We start from the raw sequence: 22,764 nt of genomic DNA, 5'->3' as shown, positions 1-22,764 counted from the left end.
AGTTCTATAATAATATATTAATGATACACTAATAGGAAAATAGAGTAATAATAATAATCTGCTTTATTCTTATCAACAGGCTTACTCTCACCTCTTATATTTGTATATTTTGATAATAATCTGTTTCTAATGACACAAGTAAAATGCCATTTTTTCTTCCTCCTCCTCCTTTTTATCTTTTTCATCGATTTCCCATATGGAATATACAGATTTAGCTTCTTAAAACTGCCCATATAACACATATACATTTATCTTCTCTATATAATTGTAGTATGATTTTGGTTAAATCAAAAGTCAGCACTTACATTATTATGACTATTCATATTGTCAGCTGAATAATATGATGTTCTAGATATTTATTTCAATTCTTTTTTTTGTAATTTTGTAAGATTATATATCTTATTTTACATGTAAATAAACTTTTCATTTTAGTTTTACATTTATAGAAAAATTGAAAAGATAGTGTACATAGTTCCAATTCTTATCTCTCCTGGAGTTAATAATTGCCCTGTTTCATGACTTGCATGATTTCCATAAATCTGTCATTAATTAACTCCCAAATCATCCTGCAGAACTGAAAATCTTCTCTTAATATGTGTGAACGCATTCATCATTCTTTCTGGTTTTGCTGATTGTATTGTATTTGGTTTTAAAACAGTCCTCCTGGAGTCCTTCTTTCTATATTTTTGCTGCAGCTGGTCTGCTGAACTGGCTGTTATCTAGAGGGGGCTGCATAAGCTGATATTCCAGAACTTCAGTGATAACCTGGGAAATTTTATCTCCTTCTTATATTCGTGACCTTATTTCCTGGAGGCCATTTTTTCTTCTTTCTTGGTGGAGTATGTGGAAATTTGAGAGTATTCCTCCATGGAATTCTAGCTTTCAGGGTTGATACTGAGAAGTCATGGTCTATTCTGGCTCTTATGCTTTCGCAGGTGAAGCTGTAGTGTACTCTTCTGTCTCTTCTATTCTGAACTTTCATGATGATTTTGGTATCCTATTTGTTATTGGTAGCATCACTGGGCCCTTTTAATCTGAAAATAATTCTGGCTATTAGTTTGCAATTATTTATTAATCACTCACCTCCAACCTTTCTTTATTTCAAGAACTATTATGAGTCAGATGGTGGGTATTCTGCATTAATTCTGGTTTATTGAATTTTTCCCTATTTTTAATCTTTTTGTCATTTTTTTCAACTTTCTGGAAACTCTCCTTAAGGGTAACTTCCAATATACTCCAATTTCTTTCCCTCTTTTTCCAAGAGCTTTTACTTTTTTCTTTCTCTTTGTCTCTCTCTATGTACATCTACCTCTATCTATGTATCTCTATCTCTATCTCTATCTCTAATCTATCTATACATCCTGTTCTACTTTAGGGGATATAATGTCTCATCATTTTGAGAGTATTATAGCTTTTCCATTGTTTTCTATCACACCCTACATTGTCTTATTTTTTTCTGTTTGTATTGGTGTTCTTCTTTCATGGTGTACAACTTCCCCCTCTGTTTATAGCAGTTTCCTTCTGTTTATTGCAGGACCTCTAAGGCTGATTGGAATCTCTGGGTGTGTTTGCTGGACCTGTCAGTTGGTAAGCCTTAGTGCAGCCCACAATACAGCACTGAACTTTTCGCTGGGAGAAAACAGTATCCCTATCTGCACTTCTTTTCTTTTGAGTTCTTTAGTCTCCAGAGAGGAATCCCTTGTTTTCCTGCTTGGCTTCCAGAGTTCTGAGAGTGAAGTTAGAGAGATGTATCAAGGGTCTCATTTTCTCATAAGCATACTTTTATTTAATTATCTTATTTTTTGTATACTTTAATTAAATCCTGTTTTCACTAGAGTGCCTTCTTTCTTTTCTTTTCTTTTCTTTTTTTTTTTTTTTTTTGAGACAGAGTCTCGCTCTGTAGCCCAGGCTGGAGTGCAGTGGCGTGATCTCCTGCCTCGGGTTCATGCCATTCTCCTGCCTCAGCCTCCCACGTAGCTGGGACTACAGGCGCCTGCCACCACTCCTGGCTGATTTTTTGTATTTTTAGTGGAGACGGGGTTTCACCATGTTAGCCAGGATGGTCTCGAGCTCCTGACCTCGTGATCCGCCCCCCTCAGCCTCCCAAAGTGCTGGGATTACAGGCGTGAGCCACCGCGGCCAGCCTAGAGTGCCTTCTTTCTGTCCTAAACTGATCTTAGGATTTGCAAGACCAGTACTTCTCCAGTTGAATTACAGAATTCACAAAGTACATCTCAAGTCTTTGACAAAATGAAGCCAGGGTAGTTGCCTGGCTTCATGATGTGGGAAAGAATCTGGGAGACCAATTCTTCCATTTACAAACTTTCAACCCCCATTTTAATGTTTTCAGTCACTTCCTTAATCCCTACCTTTAATATCTCTCATTTCTGGGCATTTCTGGGGATCAGCAGCTCAGACTCCTTTTCATTATTATTACTTTTCTGATTGCTTCAGTTTCAACCTTCGGTCATGCTACTATGACTATCTTTGTCCATCCACTTACCATTTTTGAAAATGTGTTTGCCATTTTTAGTCTGGTATTGTCTGTCACCTTTCTTGATTACTTTGTCCTTGGGGGCTTATGCATTATTTATCCTTTATTCTTATTTTAGTTACTTTTGGGGAGGGAGTAGAGATAAAAGCTCACAGTATGTTTAATTAAAAGTGAATCCATTGCTATATCCACTACACGTACTGTCACTGCTTACAATTTTGAGTCCATCACCATGCTATAGAATATGCATGGCTGAGAGAAGATCTACTAACATTTGGGTACACTCAGCATTTACATAACCTGCCTATTAATTCTTATCTCTTCCTCTTTCATAGGAAAACCTAGAAAGATAAAATCAGAGAGGTAGGTGGGTGAGAGGGAAGGTTTTAGTAAGAGAGACTAGGTTGAACTACATAATAAAATGCTGGAAGAAAGGAGAGAGAGATACATATGTAACAAAAGTGGCAAGAACTAGGGCTTAAGAAGAGCTTAAGGTTTTGATGAAGATTTGAAACATTGCAGTGTGAAAGATGTGACAGGTGAAGAAAAGGATTTTTGAAAAGAGTTGTGGTGAGTTACAAATTTGATCACCTTTAATGATCTTTGAAAGAGTAAAGTGAAATTGGTATTCCTCTTTAATTAATAATTGTTGTATAATCTCTGCTTCTTTGACTGACATTCTGTATATTTTGAAGGGCAAAATAGGTTATTTATAGACTTCTAAATGTGTGGTGCTCAAATCTAAACACGACACTTTCAGTGTGAAAATATTAAACAGCTCTCACATGGAAAGAAGAGCTACATCCTATTTTCAAATACACAGGAAGGACAAAAGGAAATTAGATCTAAGATCTATAATAAAAAGGAAATTAGTTTTCTTATTCCTAACCTTTCTTCTGTGTTTAAAAATTGAGTCTATTTATTCTAATGTTTAGTCTCAGGATCCTCTCTATCTATCCAAACATACGTTCACATTTTCAGTAGGCATTCTCTATTCTCTTCAGTCGCTCTAATGATTTACCCTGCAAAACATTAAACCCACATAGTCTCAGATAAATTTAAGTGATTTCTTTTGACCACCTCCTCCTCACGCACATTCCAAAGTATACACACTTGCGAAAACAAAAACAAAACCCAGCCATCTTTCTTTGGTTTCTGGTTTCCTTCAGTGATTTTTTTTTCTAGATCTTCTACAAAGAATATCAGTGGAATTCACTGAGTTGGAATAGACGCAGAGGTTCAGTGTTATTGATAAGGTTTAGAATAATAATGAACTGCACCACATTTACCTAAACTTTATAAATATGGTAAAAATACAGAGAAATGATAGCCATGAGCTTTACCTTCAGGGAGATCATGATACAGTCAGGGAAGTAAAAGGGTTTTTGAGAAATGCTTAAAAATAGAGGACATAAACAATTTTAGGCAACAGATTGGTATGAAATGTGTTGTTACAGAAATGGTTTCCATTCGAAATGAAAGGCCTTCCTACCCTCCATACCAACCACTGTGGGATGCCCCATGTTAAGATGGTAAACAATGTGACTGTGGTCCCTGTTTGGTCATTAGTGAACTCTGATTTAGAACAGTTTACATATTTAACCTCTATAGGCCTGGATTTTATTATTTGAAGACAAAAATGATTAAAATGAATAATAGTTGAAGCATTTTTCAATCTAAAAATCTGTTACTGGGCTTCCCTTTTATAAGAAGGGCATGAGTATACCTACAGTGGCTAATGCAAGCCATCGGAAGTATCTACGTAGAGTACGTGTAAATGGAGGCATGACCATGGGATATTGTAGGGATAGACTAGGTTTCACAGGCAGGTTCAGATTTGGGCCCCTTCACACAAATATTTAAATGTTTCCTGGAGATGGGTCTGGAGTTATCAAGAATTATTTTCCTTTTTTAATTTCTCCATAAGGACATTGCAGATAATTAAGTTTTACCATTTATCTATGGAGTACAGTGTGGAGATGATAGTTCCATTTCAACCCATTGATGTTTCAAACTTTTATAATGAGAACACTTGTGTTTTAGTTTGTTCTAGCTGCTTAACAAAATGCCATCAATTTAGTGCATTGAAACAACAGCAATGTATGTTTCATTGTTCTGGAGTCTGGGAAGTCCAAGATCAAGGTACAGGCAGGAGTACTGTATGGTGAAAGCCTGCTTCCTTAGAGACAGCATTTTCTGTGTCTTCACATGCTGAGAGGGGCAAGGTAACTCCCTTGGGCCTCTTTTATAACGGCACTAATCCCATTCATGATTCATGAACCTAATCATTTCCCAAAAGGCCTCATCGCCTAAGACCATCACCTTGGGGGTTAGGACTTCAGCAGAGTAATTCTGAGAGGACAAAAACATTCGGGCCATAGTACCTTGTCACTGCAGGGCTACACTATACCTTTATCCAAGGGTGCACATATATAAATTCAGTTCTGAGTGTTCTATCTCAGAGGCCAGATTAGAATTTTTTTGTACTCTCCTAATTTACTTGAATTACAATATACTTGGTAGTTATCACACTGATGATTTCCTCTTTGCCCCAATTATTTGGAAGTAGACATATTGGCATACACACAAGCTGAGGAATGTTGGGGAAACACTGCTCATTTATCAGATACAGCAAGTTAAAATCGAATACCTATTACAATAGGTGAAGCTCCAATGTTAGTAAGAAGCAGAAAGTGCTGGAGCAAGGGGTAGTGTTGAGAATCTGTTGAAGGTCAGCCAAACAATGTATGAAGAGAGGAAATTAGATGATAGGACCTTGCACACAATATGTAACTAGGAGTCATTGATAAAAATATATGCATAGTAGATGGATGGAATGATGGATAGATGGAGGGAGTGAAAAATTATTAATATTAAATGTTAATATGAAAATGTTATGTACTTCCAACTTCACAATTTTGCTACAGATTGAATCAGCTATTATATTTAATTGCTATATTGAATTCACTTAAGTCTATGTTGTACTTTTCTGTCCATGAGTGAGGAAAATAAAAACATAATGTTTTCTAATAACTATTGGTGCAAAGCTAAGGACATATTTCGCTCTGCTACTTTCATATTGTTTCATATTAACATACATGTTAAATTCTGTCATTTATGACATGGATAGAACAAGGGAACATTATGCAAAGTGAAATAAGTCAGGCACGAAAGTCAATACCGCACGTTCTTATAGGTAGACTCTAAAACAACTGAAGTCACAGAAATAGAGAATAGAATGGTGGTTATAGAGGCTGGCTGTTGGAGAGAATGGAGAGATGATAGTCAAAGGATACAAAATTTCAGTTAGACCAGAAGAATAGGCTTTTTTTCTTGTTAGTTCTATTGCACAGCATGGTAAATCTAACTAATTATAGAGTATTTTACATTTGAAAATGGCTAAGAGGGTAAATTTCAAATCTTCTCACCACAAAAAATGTTAAGAATTTAAATGGATGGATATGTTAACTAGCTTAATTATTCCACATTGGAGTCATACACTATAACATTAGTTTTTACCCCATAGATTTATACAATTACAAATTGTCAATTTACAATAAAAATTATAAAATGTACCAACCTTGAAAGCTGCATTCTGTTTTTCTCACTTCACCTAAAAAATAGAAAACACACACAAAAAGGAAATTGAAATAAAAGCCAATTAAAGTAACACAAGAAGTCAAAAAGACATTTTCTTTTTTTCTTTTAACTTTTATCCATTTTTCTTGTGGACAGGAAAGAAGCATTTAACTACAGAGAGAAAAAAAAACTGGTAAAACTCTTTTTCTCTCATATTGTTTTTAATATATTTTTACTTTTTAAATTTTGTCATAATTTGCTTTTTAAAATTTCTTATGAGTATAGAAAATATGAATGACAATGAGTAAAAATGCAGAGGGGATGTTTAATAAACATGATTAAACTGTGTGAAAGAAAAAATTATATAGGCAGCACTTATCCCATGGAAGCCATCATGATAAGATTTTTGATAAATTCAGACAAGATATTTTAAGGTGCTATTAAAATTTCTTCTCAGGTTCTATATTTCTACTCTTGAATGCTGATTAGAACACAGGCTTTTGCTTCTTCTCTCTCCTTACTCCCCTAATAATCTGTTCTCCCTTATGGACCAAGTGATTATTCTGTTGTTCATAATAAATGTTCTACATTCCTTATGGAAATTGTAATTATGATGCTGAATATTCAAACTGCAAGCCACTTTTCTCAGGGAAATTGTAATTATGATAATGCTGTATTTACCCAACTGATGTTTTTTTTAGTCATTGTTCTCTTTGAGGAATGAGGAGGTAAGAGAAAAAAACTAACATAAAGCATCATGTTGGGATTTAAGATATGGATTCAGGCCGGGCGCAGTGGCTCACGCCTGTAATCTGAGCACTTTGGGAGGCTGAGGCAGGTAGATCACCAGAGGTCAGGAGTTCAAGACCAGCCTGGCCAACATGGCGAAACCGCATCTTTACTAAAAATACAAAAATTAGTTGGGCATGGTGGCGTGTGCCTGTAGTCCCAGCTACTCGGGAGGCTGAGGCAGAAGAATTGCTTGAACCTGGCAGGCAGAGGTTGCAGTGAGCCGAGATCAGGCCACTGCACTCCAGCCTGGGCAATAAGAGCAAAACTCCATCTCAAAACAAACAAACAAACAAACAAAAAGATATGGATTCAGACAAGCGTACTAACAATAGCTAATCTTTACTATGGCAGGCATAACACAACCAGGCTTACATGTGTATGACACAGACGCATGTTACAGGCATATGTGAATCACAAAGGTTTCTCCTTTAACCCGCACAACAACCTCATGAGGTAAGTAGTAGTATTGTCCCAATTTTATGGACAAAGGACATGAGGCCTTTGTTCAGCACCACAATCTGAAGGCCTACGGAGTATCTGATACATCAATATACATAACATGACCCTACTTTTGTTAAAAATATGTTTATATATATATATATATCTGTAATATCCAATTATGCATAGAAACAAATATAAAGGAGTAGCTATCAGACACTTAAAGTAACCTTTTAATAAGAGGTTGAAGAGGGAAATTTTTTCCTTCATGATGCATGAATATTATGCTTTAAGGGTTTATAATATTTTTTTATAAGCAGAAAATAAATTTTTAAAAATGTAACAACATAGAAAGAAGGACATCCAAAAATAAATGCAAAAATTATACTATTTTAAGAAGAAAGCAGAAACCAAACAAACAAAACACAAGGCCAATCACTGAAACAGCTTATTAGGTGGGTCCCTAGATAAAATGGGAAGCAGACCTCCAATAACTCCTTTCATCTGCCTGCCTTCTTTCTAGCTTGCCAGATCTGTACAACCAGAGCCCCAAACAAGGATGGAAGCTCTATCCTTTCCTCCTTAGCTCAGCAGTAATTGTTTAGGATTGTTTCAATATTGATAAGCAACTATTGATCACCCACCATGTATAAGCACTTTATAAGCAGGTTTTAAAATTTTATAATAACTATTTTACTCCACTTTCACAAATGAGAAAATTGAGTCTCACAAAAGTCATTTATTTGCCCAAATTTACCAAGTTAGCCTGTGTTCTTTTAATTTGACAAATTGACCCATCTTGACCAAAAGTAAAGTAAGATTGAAAAGAAACTCAGAAACTGAAGGCAAACAAAAACAGGAAATTAAAACGATAAGGACAAAGTGTATAAATTAGTGAGTTTTTAGAGGACTACCCTCTTGTACAGCTTAAGAACTCCCAGGACCTATTCTTGGACCTTTTCTGGACTTTGTTATATTTCTAACACCCCACCCAAGAAATTCCAACCTCTTATCGCACACACACCCCTTAACACAAACACACACACACACACACACACACACACACACACACAGACACACACCCCACTAAGCTTCTCTCCACTCCTTTGGCAGCATCCATCTGCTGCAATGGGGCTGTTCAATTATTCATTTCTGATTTTCCATACCTGAAAATGTAGATGAGCTGTCCAACCTAATAGCAACAGGGGTGGATGCTGGGTCTCAATTCAGTATTATTCCCTGGTTCAGCCTGCTACTCAGACGTAAGCTGATTATGACATCTTCTACCTTAGAAGGAGCAGTAACTCATTTTTGACTAGAACTGAGCAAATTACAAATAAGGGTTTGACTTACATGCCTGCAGGGCATTGTTTAGCACCCAGATCTGAGGGCCTACAGAGTATCTGAAATCTGAATACATAATACTGCATAATGTCATCCAGACCAATGGGACTACTTTGGATGGAGGCAGAAAGTGGGCATATAATCATGAGATCCACTTGTCCTGGTACGCACTGCATGCCGCAGAAGGTGCTGGTCTGATGAGTGATGGAACAGCCTTTTGAATCCTAAAGATGTGGTAAATTCTCTAAATCAATGACCATTCTTTGATACTGTATCCCCAACAGGTAGAATACATGGGTCTAGGAACAAAGGGGAAAATACAGAAGTGGTTGAACTTAGCATCACTCCCACAGTCTTAAATGGGAAATTTGCATTTCCTGTTCACAAAAGTTTAGGCTCTGTGGGTCTAGAGATCCTGGTTTTCAGAGGGAGGTTGTTTCTGAGAGGAGATACTGCCTCTGAGAGGGGACACAGTAGGAATCTCATTAAGCTTCAAGCTATATCCTACACCAAATTACTTTGGGCTCCTGTGTCAAGAGATTGGCAGCAAGGAGAAGGGTCACTCTCTTTGCCAGGATAATTGTCTCCTCATCAGGATCTGATATGGCTGCTATTATATAATAAGGGCAGAAAAGAATATCTGGCATGCAGGTGATACACTAGGCATTTTGTGAAAGTTCCTTGCTCCTTTTTTTTTTTTGTAATAAATGGACAAGTGCAGCAGCCTAAAAATAAAATGTTGAGGAGGGGTTCAGATCCCTTAGTAATAGTCTGTGTTACCCCACAAGGTAGGCCACATATGTTCATTGGGGTACTGGCTGAGGATGGGAGAATTTTAGACTGGGTAGGAGAAGAGAAGAAGAGAAGAGAGGAGAGGAGAGGAGAGGAGAGGAGAGGAGAAGAGAAGAGAAGAGAAGAGAAGAGAAGAGAAGAGAAGAGAAGAGAAGAGAAGAGAAGCGAGAGATAATAAGTATCTATTGTGAGCTTGAATAATAGGGGCCATGGTTCCCCACTAATCTTCCTCTAAGAGGTTTCCTAAAGATGGCAACCTATTCGGATTCTGGAGGAGCTGTTCTCAGATGGGATAAACATATATGATGCAAGTAGTGCCAAGTAGATGCCGCACGACATCACCACCTTCATGACAAAGACTCACTCCCCTAGCTGCCTGAAGTGCTGGCTGCTGGTAGCCCACAGCTGAGTCCTTCTCTGGGAATTTTCTACCTTCCACCCTAGGGAACTGCCTTGACCAAGACAGGTTATTCACAGGCAGCTCCTGCTAATGACTGATTAATATTGTACTACAGAGACCGGACTCCCTTTCCTCAGCTTGGGAAACCTATAAATACATTGATCCCAAGTAACTTCCCAATAAATTTCATGCATGAAAACTTCTGTCTTAGAGTTTGTTTCACCGGAAAATTTACCTAAATCAAGATTTACAAAATTTGGAAGACAGGGAGCAGAGAGTTGAACACAGATATGTCAGGCTCTGAAATCCACATCCTTTCCATTATATCTTTCTACCTCTCAAAAGGAAGAGTTGAAACAAATTTTCAAAACATTTTTGTGTGTGCAGTAGACATAGGCAATGATGGTATATTTCAGCCTGAGGTCGTCATTCTTCAGTATTACACAATAGCTACAATTATACTGCCACTGGAATATTAAAGTAATGTATTTAGATCTCTTGAAATCTAGACATCTACAGAGATGTTAGTAGATATGTACAAACACACATTGATTTATAATATTATATTAAAATACAGTTGACCCATGAACAACACAGATTTGAATTGTGCAGATGCACTTATACATGGAAATTTTTCCATAAAAATTATATAAATATGCCTGCTTCCCCTTCCACCTCCCCCACCTCTTCTGCCTCTGCCATCCCTGAGAGAGCAAGACCAACTCCTCCTCTTCCTCTGCCTCCTCATTCTACTCAATGTGAAAAGAAAGAGGATGAAGACCTTTATGATGGTCCAGTTTTACTTAGAGTAAATACATTTTCTATCCCTTATGATTTACTTAATAACATCTTCTTTCCTGCAGTTTATTTTGTTATAAAAATACAGCATACAATACATATACAAAAGATGTCTTAACCTACCGTTTATGTTATCAGTAAGCCTTCCAGACAGCACTAGGCTATTCGTAGTTAAGTTTTGGGGGAGTAAAAAAGTTATACACAGATTTTCAACTGTGTGTGTGGGGGTTAGTTTCCCAACTCCTGCATTATTCAAGGCTCAAGTGGATATAGTATACATGTACACACGTGTGTATATCCTATAAAATGTATCTCAGGACTCATTCCAAGGTTACTGTGACCAAAATCCTTAATTATACTAGCCTATTTGCAAAGAATAATATGGTACTTTTAATCATGCCATTTTCCTAGGAAGACTATTCAAGACTTCTCTATTTCAGAAAACTTAAAAGATTAGTTATGGAACAAGGGCTTACATTTTCTGCAATAACTGTAAGGATTTTATCAGGCATGAAATGTAGTCAGAACAATTTACGGTCCAGTAAAATGTTACTTCAGGCAGCATTTACAATCAGAACACAGAAGTTACCTAATTCTATGCAGTTGTGAGAAAATCCAGTTAAGATTTTACAAGCAGTGAACAGTGCTTCACACTAGTCCTCAAGAAATTCTACATCAACAAGTCTTTTATTTCATTCATAACTCTTTTTTTTTTTTTTTGAGACAGAGTCTCACTCTGTTGCCCAGGCTGGAGTGCAGTGGCGCGATCTCGGCTCACTGCAAGCTCCACCTCCCGGGTTCATGCCATTCCCCTGCCACAGCCTCCCGAGTAGCTGGGACTACAGGCGCCTGCCACCACGCCCGGCTAATTTTTTGTATTTTTAGTAGAGACAGGGTTTCACCGTGGTCTCGATCTCCTGACCTCGTGATCTGCCCGCCTCGGCCTCCCAAAGTGCTGGGATTACAAGCGTGAGCCACCGCGCCCAGCCCACAACTCTTAATTCTTAAATCAACAAGTCTTTTATTTCATTCACAACTCTTAATTCATTCACAACTCTTAATTCTTAGCTCTTAATGATCAAATCATTTGTGCTTTCTATTTGAGTATTCGTGGCATCACTGGTTTACTCAGGTTATGCCACTACTACACTGCATCAAAGGCTTAAATGTCATAAATACAAACGCAATTGTAGATAAAATTCCTCAGACAGAAAAGTAAAACTAGAGCATTCCAAGAAAGGTATCCTAACCTGTCCATGGTGAGGCAGAAAATAGTTGCTACATATCCAGGAAGAGCTACTCACTTTAGTTTTATCTTTAATTGTGTTCAGTTAGTGGACAAAAGATGATTTATGCCATTTTAAGCAGGGAGGCTTTTGAAAGAGCTCTCAAGTATCAGAGGGTTGTGAAACTCTTAAACTTGTGGCAACTGGGATAGGAACCTCCCCACGGAATCTGTGTTATATATCCCATGTGGCAATAAATACAGGAAACGCTTTAATGAAGCATGCAGCTAATGGGGGACTTTCCACCAAGAGGCAGCAGGTTTTGCAAAGCACACTCTACTCAGTGAGCTTTAAGTCAAAGATTCTTCCAGACTTCCAGAAACTCTACTAGACCATTGCTCCCTACTGACTGATGAGGCTACGGAACTGTCGAATTAGGCTTTCTAACTTTATTCTGGGATCATTCACTATTCTTAAACAGCACCATTAATACATAAACCTGGAAACTTCAGAAAGGCAGCAACATAGATTTACATCAATTCATTCATAATTTAATCGGGATTGTGGAAGATACAAAGATGTATATGACCTACTCGCAAGCTTACTTTGACTTATAATGCAAGTACACCTGACACTGGCAAAAATGCACCTCAGTTTCTAGACATCAATATTCATGAGTTCAGGAAAGAAAGTCAATTTTTGCCCAAGACACCCAGATTTCCTATAGCTGAGTGATTGTCAGTACACAGTACATTACATTTAACATCACAAAGGCACTTACAAAAAGTAGTCTGACAAACAGATAAAGACTGACAAAGGCGTGGAGTTAACTTTGAACCACAAAGAGCTCTCCAGGACAGAGCTTATCAGCATGGAAAATAATGTTTTAATAATTTCCTTTTGAAAATAAAAATATTAAAAGTTATTTAACTTTAAATAACACAAAGAGGTTGGGGCAATGTCATAAAGTCATATGGTAAATTTTGAAGGAAGTATAGTTAGCATGAAGCCATAAAGTGTTTTTCAGATGAGAAGGCATTTTATAAAAATTGCTGAGGTAGCACCTGCAAGAGAGTAAAAGCAGGTGTGTTTCATGTGTGTTTGATGGGGCCCTATTGACAAGGCTGGCAAATGTTGCTCAGGTTAACTAATTTGAAATCATGATTTTTTCTCTCTCACTAGGAAAGTAGAGTGGTGTGGTTCAAAGAGCACTACATAAAATCAGAAGCCCAGGATTTAGTCTATACTCTGCTCCAATTGGTTATCTATCTGTTTCTGTTCAACAATTTTACTTGAGTTACAAGTTAAATTTCGAGTACTCCCCTGCCCTCCTCCCCAAAACAAAACCAGCACTCCCTAATACAGAATGGTTTAGGCAAGAGTGCAGAGCAAAAGTATGACTTAGGATCAACAGGAAATGCGATGTGCCTCCCACAAACATGAATGCTATTGTATGCTTTATTATTACGCCTGTAGTATATAAAGGAAGGCAGGAAATGAACTTGCTTTACTTTTAAGTTGTCATATCAAGATGAAGCATTGCTTTTAGTTGAAGATACCAGATTTTATAAGATCCACAAACAAATGGGACACAATCTGGGAGAAAGGCTTCATGAGTGAAGAAACTAAAAATACTGCAAGGAATGGCAGAAGTTGCATTCAAGTGGGGGCATGCAAGTTGTTTTGGAACATCTAAGTATCATAACATTTTAGCTAGAGAAATTTGAAGTAACAAGAGGAAGAATACTAACTAAAAACTGTCTCAAGATGCCTCATGTTAACTTAAGACATAGGGGTTCACAAATTACAGGCCACAAACATTCTACTTCTTTTTATTTACAGATTATTTATGCCCTCTTTGCTGCTACAGTAGCAGAGTTAACTAGATGCCACACAGTCCATATGTGAACTGAACATATTTACAGCTGAACATGTTTACAATCTGACTATTTACAGGAAAAGTTTGACTTCTGCCTTAAGAAACAGCCAATCCATCAATCATTCACTCATGTGTTCATTCATTTAACAAACAGGTTTCAAACATACACAATGTGTCTAAAATGTACCTGGCAACATACAGATAAGTCTGTTTCTTAGCCTACCCACCAATTTCCATAAGGCCACCAGACATAAGCTAGGTGACCATTAATAGAGGATATCGTAGAGGGGAGTAAATTATTGACTCAGTGACTATAAAGGTTTTTTTTCCAATGCTAAGAGTCTTTAAAATACAATACTTCATGGAGAAAAAGTCCATTAAAAATTGGTTAATGGAAATAGATGGAGAAGTAGGAGGTGGCAGTCCTCAAGGTACAGAAGAGTCAAGGTCAGTGACCAGAGAATGAAAACCAGACAAGTTGAATAAGCATGTAGGGTAGGAGTGAGGAAGTACAGGATAGTTGTCTGGAAAGATGAGAAACATCATATCGTGGAGGTCATTCAATGTAAAGCTTAATATTTTTTAGGTTATTTGGTAGCTAATAGGAAGCTACAAAGTCTTTCTTAAAAGAGATAGTATAAACAAAATGAAGTTCAGGAAAGATCATTTTGACAGTGATGTGTAGGATAGATTGGAGATGGAATATAGAATAGCTGCAGTCCAGGCTTAAAATAAGAACATGGAACACTAAGGATTGGATGGGAAGAGAGAAGCAGAAATGAATGTGTATTTCACATGAATGAGAAATGCTAGGTACATAGCAACTCAGGCATATGAGGAAGAAATAAGGAGTAGAGGCTGGGTGTAACTATGGGCTTGCCCTTGAGTATGTATTTCTTTCTCAGGTCAAGAGCTTCCTCTACACAGGGCCCAAAGGAACACAGTAAACACCATTTTGATTTGCATCAATATCCAATGAAATCCACCACTGGTTGGTAGAAAGTGGTGTCTTTCAGAAAAGGATCCCTGACAATAACTATTGTTCTGTAGAATGGGGTTTGGATTCAGGGAGAAAGCCATCAATTTTCCAGAGTCCTAGTGTGGAAGGTAACTTCAGAGCAGAGCAAAAACAAAACAAAACAAAACAAAACAAAACAAAAACAATTGCAGAGTTTTGACTAACATGGTCAAACATGGTAGAAATAGGGAAAAGCTGTGAGTCTGTGGATATTTGGGTGCCAGTGGCAGCAAAAATAATTTCAGTCTTCACTGGTTGGTGAGTTTCAGGCTGTTAATATAATCATACAGTTTGGAACTGAGTATGGTTACACATGCAGGTAAAAGATCTCAGGAATCACAGCTGCTCATGGAATACAGGACATAATTATAACTATTCGTGTGGGGAGTTCAAATACGTCTTTGTAATTTAGGCTGGAATGTATATGCCGACACATTTGTATCTTGAATATATAAAACCATATTTGTGTATGAATCAGCACCATCAATAAAAAATACCATATTTTCAAAATGTTTATCTATTTATAAACTCCCTCCATTATTCTTTGACTGTAATATTGGATTTAAAAGGAAATATTCACCGTCTGCCCCTACCTTAACCAATTTTGTCTGATGGAAGTGTTTAGCTTGGAGAAAGGTGGTCTTGTACTGACACTGAAAACATTGACCCAGATGGTCATTTATGTCGCACTTCTAACACAACACTGCAATTTGGGGAAGATTTTTGGCCAAATCATTAGAATGCTGCCCTGTGAGTCAATAGGCTCAGGCCACCATTTACATTTTGTTTCTTCAGTTTTTTTCTTTTTCTTTTTATATATCCATGGATGCCTGTACACTTTTAATAGCAGCATATTACAATCAAGATATTACAGTGTAAAGAGCCAAGTCTTTGGATATAGATGGACCTAGGTTGGATCCCAGCACTGCTACTTATTAACAGGGAAATTTTGAGCTAGTTCTCTACTTTCTCTGAGCCTCTGTTTCCTTCTCTATTAAATGGGGATAATAATATTTGCCTCAAGGTTTGTTTTGAGAATTAGTGAGGTAATAGTACTTGGCATGTATTAGACACAAAATAAACATTCGTTCCATTTCTTCTTTACTACTGTTTGTGATTATTAAGCTATCTCAGCTGGCTGCATTTATATTTGTGACATTAAAAATATGAAAGCATTGTTACAAAATCTCAAATGTCTAGAATTAAGATAAAGATGTTCTCTCATGGAATGAGTCACATGGAAAAACTCATTAGGTACGTCTTTCCAAAATAATCACATTGATAAATTATGTATTGAATGATTTTAGTTAAATACCTACAACACATTGTGGACCATCACTAGGTGCTCATTTATTTTAAGGACAGAAACAATGCACACAGGGAGAGTTAGCTGAACAGCAATTAACACATTTCATGTTTCCGTGTTGTACGTCAGCAATATTTAGAGCAAAGCCTTGAATCTCATAGGGCGTCATTCACATGCAGTCTGCAGCTCTTCAACACCTAAAATCTTCATACAGGATATTATCATTCAGTTCTACAGGCCACAGGGTACATTTCAATAAAAAACACTAAAGCATAGTGGGCAATAATACTTGCTCTGTTTTTAGACAGTTGACATAACTCTTTAAGTTGCTGTGTGCTCTTTGGAAAGTTATTTGTCCCCATGATTCATTTTCTTAATCTGTAAAATGGAGATCGTAATAGATAGTGTTTACCTCCCTGGATTATTGTGAGGATTAAATGAAATACTACCACAAAAGTTCTTGATACATTGAAATCACTAAATAAATTTTATCCTTTTTTCATACCTGCTTCCAAACAGGATTTGTAGAGATTTATTTCATATAACAAATATATAACAGTTAAAACAACGTGGACAAAAAGAACAAGGATCCTATAGTAAAAAGTGGTAAGTGTGGAAGTGAAGTCTTCTAATGTGCTAAAGAGTTGGTATTTCCCAAGCCCAATCCAGAGCTAAGTCCCCTGAGTCCATGTCCCCAGTTAAATTTTTTTCATTTATAGCTCCTCATCTTTAGGATGAAGAATATTCACCCTAAAATGCATGCAAGGACCTCCATGGGTGACTTCTGCCCACGTGGGTTGCTAGCAGCACTCACTCTTTCATTTCTAAAATTGAAACACTATAGATCACCATTCATTTGTGTGTGTGTGTGTGTGTGTGTGTGTGTGTGTGTGTGTGTAAGATTCTACATTTCTGCTCTGCCTCTTGTATATCTATATATATTACCTCTCTGTCTAGAATACTTTCTTCTCTGTTTTTAATCTTCCACAAGTGACCAAACAGTATGAAAAAGGCTTCAGAAAGTCCATGATCTCATTGGAGGAAGGCTTCCAAAAAGGCCAACATGGTGAAGGCAGTAGAGGCTACTGGTGAGGCAGCAGTTTCTAGAGAGTGGGGAGTCAAACTCCTCTGGGGATCCCTACCTGAAAAGGAAGCAGTCCATACAGAGAAACTCCCAGTGTATGAAGCCATAAATATATACAGGAATTTGGAGGTGAATGAAAACCAGGGGTTTGTCACTTCCAAGCTCCAACCACTAAATTAATGCTGAATGTTAATTTACGTTAATGACATTTAGTAATGTAATTCTCTGTAAGAGCATCTGTAAAATATTTCAGATATTCCCAGGGGTGCTTAGAGAAGGGGAGTTAGTCAACCATGTAATATTGTGTAAAATTAATTAAACAGAGACTTTAATATAAGGAAGCTCTGAATTGGAAAATACATCTGTTTTGTATATGCATTTTTTCCACCTCACCTGCAATGCTTAGGTTTGCATAGAATCCCTGTGTTAAAAGAATCTGGGGTAGAGAAACCTATGATCTTATACTATTACAGAAAATAAAGTTATAAGGCTTGAGGCCAGGATTACAGCTATGAAAGTCTTTTATATATGTTCATTTTCACTAAAATAAAACATTACACGATACAACATATGTGAAAATCTATAAATGTTAAATTAGTGATAAATATTACTATATTACTGATCTCTATCATAATAGTTATTTAATTTATTTTAGACAATTTGAAAATTGCATTTAGACAATTACAGATTTTTAATAATATAATGAGCAAACCTGTCACTCAAAACAAAAACTAGGAAGTTGACCCTATGCTCGTCTATAACTCCAAACACATAATTCGCCTCAATCCATCACCTCAGGCAACCAATACTCTGAATTCCACATTTATCACTCCCTCCATTTCCATGTTATCCACCACACATTATACATTATATATACATATATATGCCTGCATATGTGTGATATTTTTAACTTAAAAAAGGTAATAATGTTGTATGTAATCATTTGGACATTTTTTCAGTTAACATTTTATTGTAGTTCTTGATATGTTTTGGTATACTTCATTTTAGTTTATTATTTCAATTTTATCTCCTTTTCTATACCTTTAAGTAATAATTGTCTCCCCTTTTTCCCACTATTTTTAAAACAAACACTTCAGCACACATCACATTCATTGAATTCCACTCCTCAAATATGTCTGTCATGTTGGCATTATCATTCTAGACTTTTAATTTTGTGTTAGTGCTTTCTCTTTTCTTTACTCTTAGCAATATTTATAACAGTTTATAACAAGGAATAAAATTACTTTAAAAATATGTTTCTTGCAACATCTCCTAAGATTTTAAACAATTTTCTCATCTAGATACTTGATCCAAACCACTCCCTGTGTGGGTCTTTTCAAAGTTTCAGAGGCTTTGTGTGATAAAAATAAATAAATAAATAAATAAATCTTCACATTTCAACAACAGCCAGATATCACATTCTAGATCCTAAGTTATTTTAATACTTTACAAATAGCACTCCACTGTTTTCTTGTATCCAATGTTGCCCTTGAAAAATCTAAGGTTAATTTGATTCTTGTTTCTTGGGTGTGATCTATTTACTCCTATTCATTCTCCTTTCATTCAATTAATATTTACTAAATGTCTACTACATGTGATGTACTAAGCTAGACACCGGGGTACAGGAGGGCACAAAGAGAGGCGTAGCTCTAAGTTCTTGGAGGTTGACCTCTAGTGAGATGCATTGAAGTCTTCTAAGAATATGTTTTTATGGCCAATCTTAAAGGAAGAATTACCTTCCTTTCATTCTTTTAAAGATTCAGTGTTTAGAATCTATTCCTGTAGCATTTAACCTTACCTAATTTGCTACTTCCAGCTCTGCTCCTTCTATAATATAATTAACTTCACCTGAAGTGATTTAAAATTCACTGGGCTTAACTAGACTAGATTCCATTTTCTCACAGCTGTTGAAAAGCAAATTCACATACAGGTTGATTTTATATAAGGAGAACTCACAATCAGGTGTGTCAGTGTGGAGGGATTGCTGTATTCAACTTCATGACTCTGCTCTGAATTAAGAAATATAGAAAAGGCACGGATACTGTTATGCTTCATAATGCTGTTTTCTTCTTTCTTGGCAAATAAAATTAGGCTTTGTGGCTGGAAAGATGGTATATGCAGCTTAGGGAAAATTATGAAGCAGAAGGAAATGGAGTGAACAAAAGATAAATATTGAAAATATAATCTTGCCCTGGAAGTCTCAAATGTACTAAATCCTCTATGAATTGTGTTTCTTTCCATAAAAACCAGGAAATGATCATAGAAAAATATATGTGCATGTGCTTCATTAGCATACCTTTCCAGATAACTGCATCTACGCTTAGGCACAGATGCAGAGAAGGCAAAAGAAAATGGACCCAGAGAGAAAGGAGGGATGGCAGTTTGGATTTATTACAGAAGCTGGTATATCCTTGGAAACTGTGTGGAATTTATTTTTAATGAAATAACACAATTCAATATATATCTCCTTACAGAACATCATTAATAAAATACTACAGTTCTGGGCCTTCTGGGAACTCAGACATGATAGCAGCAGATAATTGCCTTTGAGAGGAATATCAACAAGCATGAAATCTTCTTTCCAAGTAAGTTAGACTTTAATATTGGAAGCCTTGCACATAACACAACATCGATGACTTATATCCCTCTGCCTGCCTGAGGATCACCTGTTCCAAAGATTTCAGAAGGTGTAGTGTATCTCTGTTATAAAGGGAAAGGATACACAATGTTCTTACAGAGATGAAGAACTGCCCGTTTATCCTGTGAATCTGGCCGTGTCCTTTAACACTGATGTGCACATGAGAGAGGCAAGCTTTCTAGCTGGGCAAGTTTTCTAGTTCTTTCATTTCCTACTAAGACACTAAATACTAAAAGAGAGACCCCTGTCTGTGTGTGGGTGGGTGTGTTTACTCAATTTCCCTCTGATTCATATTTCCCTAAACTGTACATATCCTGTTCCTACTCATACCAATAGAAAAAACATTTTAAATAATGATGAAGAAAGATTAGAGAATATATAATTCAATGAATGATTCTAAAGATGAAAGGAATGTTCATTATTCTGTATCATGCCAATGAGAGATGACAGAGTATACAACTCTAAAAAAAAACACAATATCTTCAACAAATAAAAACTTTAATAGTCTTCTGAAACAATCATAGTTGATTACCTCAATTAACAGAGCAGTACTTTTTGTGGTATATGAGAATTTCTGTCACACCTTCTCCAATATGGCACTTCTAATTTTAAAAATAAACTATTCTAGATAGGATGTTTATAAAGTAGGTGGAGATTTCTTAGAATAAGTTATGAAGATGAATATGTTAAAAATATTTGACAAAATAATTACTTAGATTTTAACAAAAATAAAGGGAAACATTAAACACATATTTTATATGGGAATAAGAAGAATATCAAGCAGTATTGTGTCTATATTATTTCTAATTTTTAAAAATTAAGTATTGAAAATACAGTAAGAATGTTTGTAAACACTGTGTTAGCGATAAATAATTACAATGCAATGAACACTGTGTACCTAATATAGGTAGCCAATTTAAGTAATATAGCGTTGAGAGGTGAAGCCAGCTGGACTTCCTGGGTTGGGTGGGGACTTGGAGAACTTTTCTGTCTAGCTAAAGGTTTGTAAACACACCAATCAGCACTCTGTAAAAATGCACCAATTGGCACTCTGTGTCTAAAGGTTTGTAAATGCACCAATCAGCACTATAAAAACGCACCAATCGGTGCCTGTGTCTAGCTAAAGATTTGTAAATGCACCAATTAGTACTCTGCAAAAATGGACCAATCAGTGCTCTATAAAACTGACCAATCAGCAGGAAGTGGGAAGGGCCGAATAAGGGAATAAAAGCTGACCACCCCAGCCAGCAGCGGCAACCTGCTGGTGTCCCCTTCCACACTGTGGGAGCTGTGTTCTTTTGCTCTTTGCAATAAATCTTGGAGCTGCTCACTCTTTGGGTCCACACAGCCTTTATGAGCTGTAACACTCACCACGAAGGTCTGCATCTTCACTCCTGAAGTCAGCAAGACCACGAACCCACTGGGAGGAACGAACAACTCCGGACGCGTGGCCTTTAAGAGCTGTAACACTCACTGCGAAGGTTTGCAGCTTCACTCCTGAAGTCAGCAAGACCACAAACCCACCGGGAGGAACGAACAACTCTGGAGATACCACCTTTATGAACTGTAACACTCACCGCGAAGGTCTGCAGCTTCACTCCTGAAGTCAGCAAGACCACGAACCCACCAGAAGGAAGAAACTCCAGACACATCCGAACATCAGAAGGAACAAACTCCAGACATGCCATCTTTAAGAACTGTAACACTCACAGCAAGGGTCTGCAGCTTCATTCTTGAAGTCAGCAAGACCAAGAACCCACCAATTCCGGACACAGCATGCCAATCATTTTTAAGGCCCTCATGGATCCATTACTGAGATCAGCCATTACTCTTACCCACCAAAGGTATAAAATAAACATAGAGCTTTATCATTCCCTCACTATTCTTCGTAGTTTTACTACATCGGTTAATAACCTCTAACATCCTACTTTGCATGTTTTTAAAGTTTGTGTAACTAGACTTGCTATTTTCTCTGTGTCATGTCTCTATGATAGAATTGCTCTTTTATGCATCCGTTGTTTGTTAATTCTCATTAATGTATAGAGTATCTCATTATGTGAAAATACCCCATTACCCCTCTTTATTCAACTGTTCATGGACATTGGGCTTTTTCCACTATTTTGCTATTATAAACATTGCTGCTGTTAATGTTCACCCATGTGTCTCCTGATTCAGATATCCTGGGACACGTAAGTTTCCCTTAGGTTTATAGCTAAGAGTAGAATTGCTGAGTCACAGGGCATGCATATGTTCAATTTTACTGTAATTTGCCAATTTATTTCCGAAATACGTTTATTTGAAACATGGACTTTTTCAATTTTATTTGTTCCACATCTTTGCCAAAACTTCATATTACATGACTTTTAATTTTTGCCAATCCTGTATCTCACCCTTCATTTTAATATGTATGTCCCTCGTTATTCATGAGGTTCACAAGATACGATTTCTCATCTGTGGTATGCCTATTTATGGTACTTCCTTGTGTATTTTGTGGTTTTTGACTCTAAGCTGATATTCCTTGAAGCTTTATCTGAAGGAATTCTTTGATGCCTGAGCCAAATGTGAACTAAATCAGATATAATTTGCATTTTCTCCTGCCATGTATTTAGAAGCTTTACCAAACTTCACCAACTGTAAATATTTGACTTGAGGGTTTTCTCTCTCTCTCTCTCTCTGTCTCTCTCTCTCTCTTTGGATTTCCCAAGTAGAATGAATTCAGGATGCAAACCATACATGAGAACCTACTTGTGGTTACTAAAATTATTGGTTTTTGTTTTTCTTCACTCATTGTCAAGGCTCAAGAAGACAATTATTTTTGTTATAACCTGGTATAGATACGTTATTTGTAATTTACCTTAAAGTGTAGCTACAGCCCTTTATGTCCTCAGAATCTTGGGCATGTCTCTTTAGACTCTCACCTTAAACCAACTTTAGGAGATTGTTATCTAAAGTAATTATGTCACTCTAATAATAAAA

General features: G+C 36.7%; 1 protein-coding gene across 3 annotated transcripts in view; it reads right to left on the bottom strand.

Moving 5' to 3' along the window:
* The window catches only part of LINGO2 (leucine rich repeat and Ig domain containing 2), a 1,340,276-nt gene that overhangs the window by 474,708 nt on the left and 842,804 nt on the right, over nucleotides 1-22,764 (bottom strand). For 2 of the 3 annotated variants that reach the window (XM_058445803.1, XM_032164210.2), the window contains one exon: nucleotides 6,075-6,107. The gene's annotated coding sequence lies outside the window, so the exon portion shown is untranslated. Of the gene's footprint in view, nucleotides 1-5,914; nucleotides 6,108-22,764 lie in introns of those variants that run through there. The other variant, XR_009215357.1, reaches the window with a different exon arrangement.

This window comes from Hylobates moloch, unplaced genomic scaffold (genome assembly GCF_009828535.3).
Source record: "Hylobates moloch isolate HMO894 unplaced genomic scaffold, HMol_V3 SCAFFOLD_10, whole genome shotgun sequence".
Taxonomy (NCBI): Eukaryota; Metazoa; Chordata; class Mammalia; order Primates; family Hylobatidae; genus Hylobates; species Hylobates moloch.
This window is presented reverse-complemented; position numbering and strand designations above follow the sequence as displayed.